The sequence below is a fragment of the Podarcis erhardii genome (assembly GCF_964252035.2).
Source record: "Podarcis erhardii genome assembly, chromosome: 13".
Classification (NCBI taxonomy): domain Eukaryota; kingdom Metazoa; phylum Chordata; class Lepidosauria; order Squamata; family Lacertidae; genus Podarcis; species Podarcis erhardii.
The window spans coordinates 28,784,887-28,790,799 of NC_138502.1; the positions used below are offsets into that span (position 1 = coordinate 28,784,887).

General features: G+C 45.3%; 1 long non-coding RNA gene across 1 annotated transcript; it reads right to left on the bottom strand.

The window, feature by feature from the left end:
* Positions 1-2,902: 2,902 nt before the first annotated feature.
* LOC309328349 lies at positions 2,903-5,100 on the bottom strand. Its single transcript, XR_014150804.1, has 2 exons — positions 4,888-5,100; positions 2,903-3,561 (listed from the first exon to the last, which is right to left on the bottom strand). It is a non-coding gene; the product is annotated as an uncharacterized lncRNA (long non-coding RNA).
* Between the last annotated feature and the right edge of the window lie 813 nt (positions 5,101-5,913).

A 5,913-nucleotide genomic window follows, 5' to 3' on the forward strand; every position in this document is an offset into this window, starting at 1 on the left:
TGTGCTAGGGAAGTAATGTTGAGGAAGAAATTAGCATAGGAAAAATAATGAATGTGGGCTTTTAATTTGTGTTTGCGTGTTAGACACACAGAGAGAGGCATTAAATTTTAATTCTATATTACATGTTTACTTAATTCATGTATTCATTACAGTTCATGAGGCGCAGCTACAACCTGAAAAATGTTAGTGCTGCATTTTTTTCCCTTTTTAATGATGGGGTTGCCTTTAATATATATTTGACTGTATTATGTTGGCTGACAGGGCATCCCTTATTCTAATTCATCCCCTTTTCTTGGTGTCACAGAGGATTCATTTAAAAAAAGTAAAAAATCCAGTATCCAAAGGAGACCATCACATGGTTAAATTAGTGCTGGATAGACCCAGAACATCTTCATCATCTGAATTATATCCTGACCTTCCTCCTCAAGTAGCAAATGGATACCCAATTTCAAAATAAAAAATCACCACGAAAACACTCCAAAAGTTTTAAAGCTTTCTAAAAACAGTTACAATGAAAAACATCTAAAAGCAGTTTCAGTTTTAATATATATATAGCTATAAGCAATTACAGCTAAAAGCATTCTTTCTTCGGGTTTGTCAGGAATGGTGTTCTTCAGCCACTGAATGTCTGGGTGAATAGGAATGTTTTCACATTCTTCCTGAATGTTAAAGGGGAAAAGTTCCAGAAGAATTTCAAAGGTCTCCTCTCCAGCTGAGAGGCACATTCTGTTATCTCAAAGCATTTGTCTTGGCATTCAAGGCCTCACTCTGCCTGTTCCACAGAGTCCCAGCCCTTCCCCACCCCCTTGGACATTCCACATTCTTCAGTGGACTTTTAAAGGTTAGGATTTTGCAAGTGAAAGAAAGGTAGATGTGGAGGGCCCCTTAGGAGCGGTCCGCGGGACCCAATTTGACCCAATTGCTCCAATTGCCTTAAGGTCAGCCCTGATGAGACTGTGCAGGGGTTGGACTGACAAGCCCTGCACCTCCTACGTCCCTGGTGTCACCATTCAGAGTACAGACTCAAGAACTTGTTATGGAAATAACTTAGTGGAAATCAGTTTTGTCACCCCTCTCCCCCCCCAAACCCCGAGACAATGAGCCCAGCCACCTTTTATTCACAGTCGCATAAGCACTACACTACAGCATGGCCATAAACTTGTACGGTCAACCGCTGAAATATACACGCAATATGTAGCAATGGAGATTTATGTTACTGCTTTATGAATGAACACTGTGTTTTATGTATGGTCTCTATATTTTGTGAATTACCTAAGAGCCACCAATAGAATCTGACACCAATTGGGTACTACCAAACAGTGACCCCTATTGCTGAAAGCAGGTAACCAGCAGGGAATGCTTCAGCTCAGCCTTTGCACTGTTGGCTGAACACCCCCTGCTATGCAGATAATGGATGCCCTTCTCTATTATGCTGGTGTAAACCCTGGTGCAAAGTCTTTCAAAGTCTTCCTAATTTATAACCCTAACCCAAAATACAGGCCAAAAGAGAGCAGGTCTGGGAAGTGCGAGGCCCTGCTCCGTATAACTCCTGCCCTGTCATTTGATAGAGTGCCCACTTGCCCTCCTTCTTGACATGGAATGCTCTCTATTGGAGTCTCCAGGTCCAGTACAAAGAGCATAAGAAGGGAGAGCAGGGACCTTGAAGTTCCCAACAGCTGTTAATCAAGCAAGCAAGCACACAGGTCACCTTTGTCACAGTCAGGATACCAATGTCCTGGCCAGGCCTGCACCCAATCTTGTTTTTGTACAATCTTGTTTGTCCCCGGTAACCAAAATTATATTATCAACATATACAAGTAGAAAAGTTGTTTTCTTTCATTTGCAAGGAATCGTACAAAACGAAGTGGCACTAATAAAGAAAAGTTCCAGGGTGGCAACAGAAAGCAAACTAAAAATGCTTTTGCAGTTCATCAAAATTATGCAGCAATATCAAGTTATAGGAAAACTGGTGCTATTGACAGTAATCGTTCTAGTTGGTTAATTGGTTCAGCAACTTCCATGCACATGACGTGTGATGCTAATTATTTCCCCCAAGAGTTAAATGATAACTAATCAGAGGCAGCTGCAGGAGAGCTATGAGATTCAAGTGAGGGTCAGATGCCTTGTCAATCCCAGCAGGTATATAAGAGGCCCCCAGGCCTATGGCCTGCCCATCACCAAGCTCTGGAGTTTGCAAAATCCAAATAATGCAGCTGTTGGATACAGCCATGTGCCCTTCAAGTCATTCTAGAGATCAATCTGCATTCCTCCAATAAAAAACTTAAATTTTGCAAACTTGCATGCCACCCAAATTGCACCCCTAAAATGTGTCCCGGACCATCGCCATGGCTGCCCCCCCCCCACACTACACCACTGAATGCATGACCTCCAGAACTGTGACAATTCTACACTGCTGTGTAGACTCAGCTCAGAGGTGGGGTTGAATGTGGTTGCTGGGGTCTCAAGGCCATGAGCTGCCTGTTAGATAGTGAAGGGGACTTGGAAGCCATGCCTGCAGGTGGGTCTACCTGGTGCACAGCAGGTCTGTTTGGAAGTACCATGGCATAGAAAGAAGCTGGGATGGTGATGGGTTTAGTGTTGACTTGGTAGTTGATGGAAACTCGCCAAGAACCTGCCTGGCAGATGACAGCAGAGAAGTGAGGCCTAACTCATCTGCACCTGTTGTCCTTCTCAAAGACCATCTGTATTATTATCATTAACCGTAATGGTTTGTTATTCATGAGAATGACACGTTGGAACTAGTCTTGTCTAAGGCAGTTTTATGGGGGACATCCAAAGTGTAGGGTGAACACAACCTGTCATTTTGTGATGCCTCTTAAATGTGGTTTCTCATATGACTGTCACCATCACACAGTCAGAATTGACGAAGCTGCTGTTCAGGTTCAGTTGCAACCGGCAAAGCCTTTATTAGCCTTTATTAGAAACAAGTGGGTTGATTAAACAGTAAAATGAGCAAGTTGTGTGGATTAGCAGAATAGGTGCCAGAAGCAAAAAAAAATGCAGAAAGATGATCACTTCAACAGAAGGCTGACACAGAGCAATGCTTCCTGAACACTTTCTCCCCCTTTCACTGCAGTCCCCTGCAGGTTACCAAAAGGAGTTTTTCCATGTTTGCAAAAATCTCCCCCTCTTTCAGCTCAGCCTTATTCAGAAGTAGAAATGGCCAGAAGCCATTAAAAACTGAAACCAAGAATTAAGATGCAGGTATTTCAACATAGTTGGCCTTTGCTGGAAATTAACCTTAGTCCCAATCTAGTCATGCAACGGAAATGGTAGGGGATAAGAAATTAGGCTGTTCTTTCATGGTGCGGCATGTACTTCGCCTGGCACATTTTCTAGCAGGCTGCGGTATGTCTGGATCTCTTGCTCCAACTTCTTCTTAACGTCCAGGAGCTCTTTGTATTCCCGGTCCTGGCCCTCCATTTCCAAGCGCAGCTCTGCCAGCTGCTGCTCCATGCAGGAGATGCGATCCTGTATTTTGGCTAGCTGAGCATTGTAGCGTTGTTCTCCTTCAGCCAAGGACACTTGCAGTGTGTCTCTCTAAAGGGGTGAGGAGGGAACAAGAGGCAGCATCCTAAGTGCCTTAAATGTGTGGGCATGAACGAAAAGCTTTTGGAACCAGAAGCTACGCAGAAACCAGAGAGAAAGTACATAGGTGAGCATAAATCAAACAAGCCTATCAATGGCTACTAACCATGATGTCTGTATACTACCCCCAGGATCAGGGTGCTATTCCTCTGAATGCCAGTTGCTGAGGAACAGATTGTCAATGATGCTCAAAGTGGCCTACAACATGGGGGGTGCGGGTGGCACTGTGGTCTAAACCACCGAGCCTCTTGGGCTTGCCGATCAGAAGGTTGGCGGTTCAAACCCCTGTGACGGGGTGAGCTCCTATTGCTCTGTCTAAGCTCCTGCCAATCTAGCAGTTCAAAAGCACACCAGTGCAACTAGATAAATAGGTACCACTGCGGTGGGAAGGTAAACGGCGTTTCCATGCTCTCTGGTTTCCATCACAGTGCTCCATTGCACCAGAAGTGGTTTGGTCATCCTGGCCACATGACCCAGAAAGCTGTCTGTGGACAAACGCCAGCTCTCTCGGCCTGAAAAGCGAGATGAGTGGCACAACCCCATAGTCGCCTTTGACTGGACTTAACTGTCCAGGGGTCCTTTACCTTTACCCTCCCCCCCCTCATGTGACACCTTTGCTGAAGCCTCATCTAGTATCAAGCCAGGTTCAAAGTCTCTTCCATTAATCTACAAAGCCCTGAACAACCTAGGGTAGATTAGGAACTGTCTGAAACCTTATATCCTAGTTCGATCATTGAGATACAGTGGTACCTCAGGTTAAGAACTTAATTTGTTCTGGAGGTCCATTCTTAACCTGAAACTGTTCTTAACCTGAGGTACCACTTTAGCTAATGGGGCCTCTACCTGCTGTCGCGCCGGCGCTGCCTGATTTCTGTTCTCATCCTGAAGCAAAGTTCTGAACCCGAGGTACTATTTCTGAGTTAGCGGAGTCTGTAACCTGAAGCATCTGTAACCTGAAGTGTCTGTAACCCGAGGTACCACTGTAATTATTTTATGTATTAATGATTACAACAGTGTTCCAGTGCCACTCTGCTTCATCCTACCCCACCAACCACTACTAGACCTAAGTTGAGTGCTCTCCCCTTGTGCACTCAAGCATCTGTCCCCACTGAATGTCTGGAGAGGACCCCATGGCATGGCATGGCATGATTGAAACTAAGGGATTTGTGGACCTGATTAGTCCCAGGATGGAAACCCACCGTGACTCCACCATGTGAGTTGCTTTGAGCTGCAAAAAGGATAGAGCAATAAGATGCATCCCACGCTCTCTCTCCTTACCAGATTGCGCTGGGCTTGGAGATCAATCTCTAAGGCCTGCAGCTGACGTTTCAGATCAATGGCCTTATGGTCGCCATCCTCCGCTTCCTTGCTAGTGGTGCAGATTTCCTGGTTCACTTCCTTCAGCTGAAACACAGATTGACTGAAACATCAGCATTTTCAGAGGTTTTATGTACTATTTGGTATGCGAGGGGGGGGGAGTGGAACATTGGCTTTGGCAGAACAAAAGAAGAGAAAAGAGCATGTTCTTTTCTATTTTAAAGATGCTGAGCCAGGATTGTATATGCTTTGATTTCCCCCCACCTCTTTTTTTAGAAGCTCTAGTTACTGCAACCTGAATAACATTGCACTTTTGGATATTCTGCTGCACGGTTCTTTGATTAGCCAAAGGGAAGAGCAGTGGCGAGACCTGGGTTCCAATCTCCATGCAAGGTCATGAAGCTTGCTGGCTTACCTTGAATCAGTCACCATCTCCCAGCCTAACCTACCTTACAGGCTTGTTGTGAGGATGAGATGGAGGAGGTGGGAGGAACCACACTCGGTCTTTGAGGGAAGGTGTGGGTGTAAAAGTAGTGAATAACAAAACAACGCAGAGCATCGTACCACCAGCATCACCCTGGAGACTCCTGCAGCCCCTGCCCTTTTCCCATCAGGCTTCTTCTTTTAAAGTTTTGCTTCCTTACAGGGGCCGGATTCATTTACCTTGCCTTCATACCAATCTGCAACCTCCTTGCGGTTTGAGTCGATCGTCGCTTCGTACTTGCATCTTATCTCCTCCAGGATTTTCTTCAGATCTGGACCGGGGCAGGCACTGATTTCCAGGTTGACATCACTTGAACAAAGTTTTTGCAAAGAGATTAATTCCTGCAAAGAGAACTTTGATGAGAACCATGCCTTTGCTGTTGTATTATAAAAGGGCTGGCTGCACACAGCATCAACTGTTCAACCTTTCCTGTGGAACGACATAAGAAGAGCCTGATGTTGGTCCATCTAGTCCAGCATCCTGTTCTCACAGTGGCCACTCAG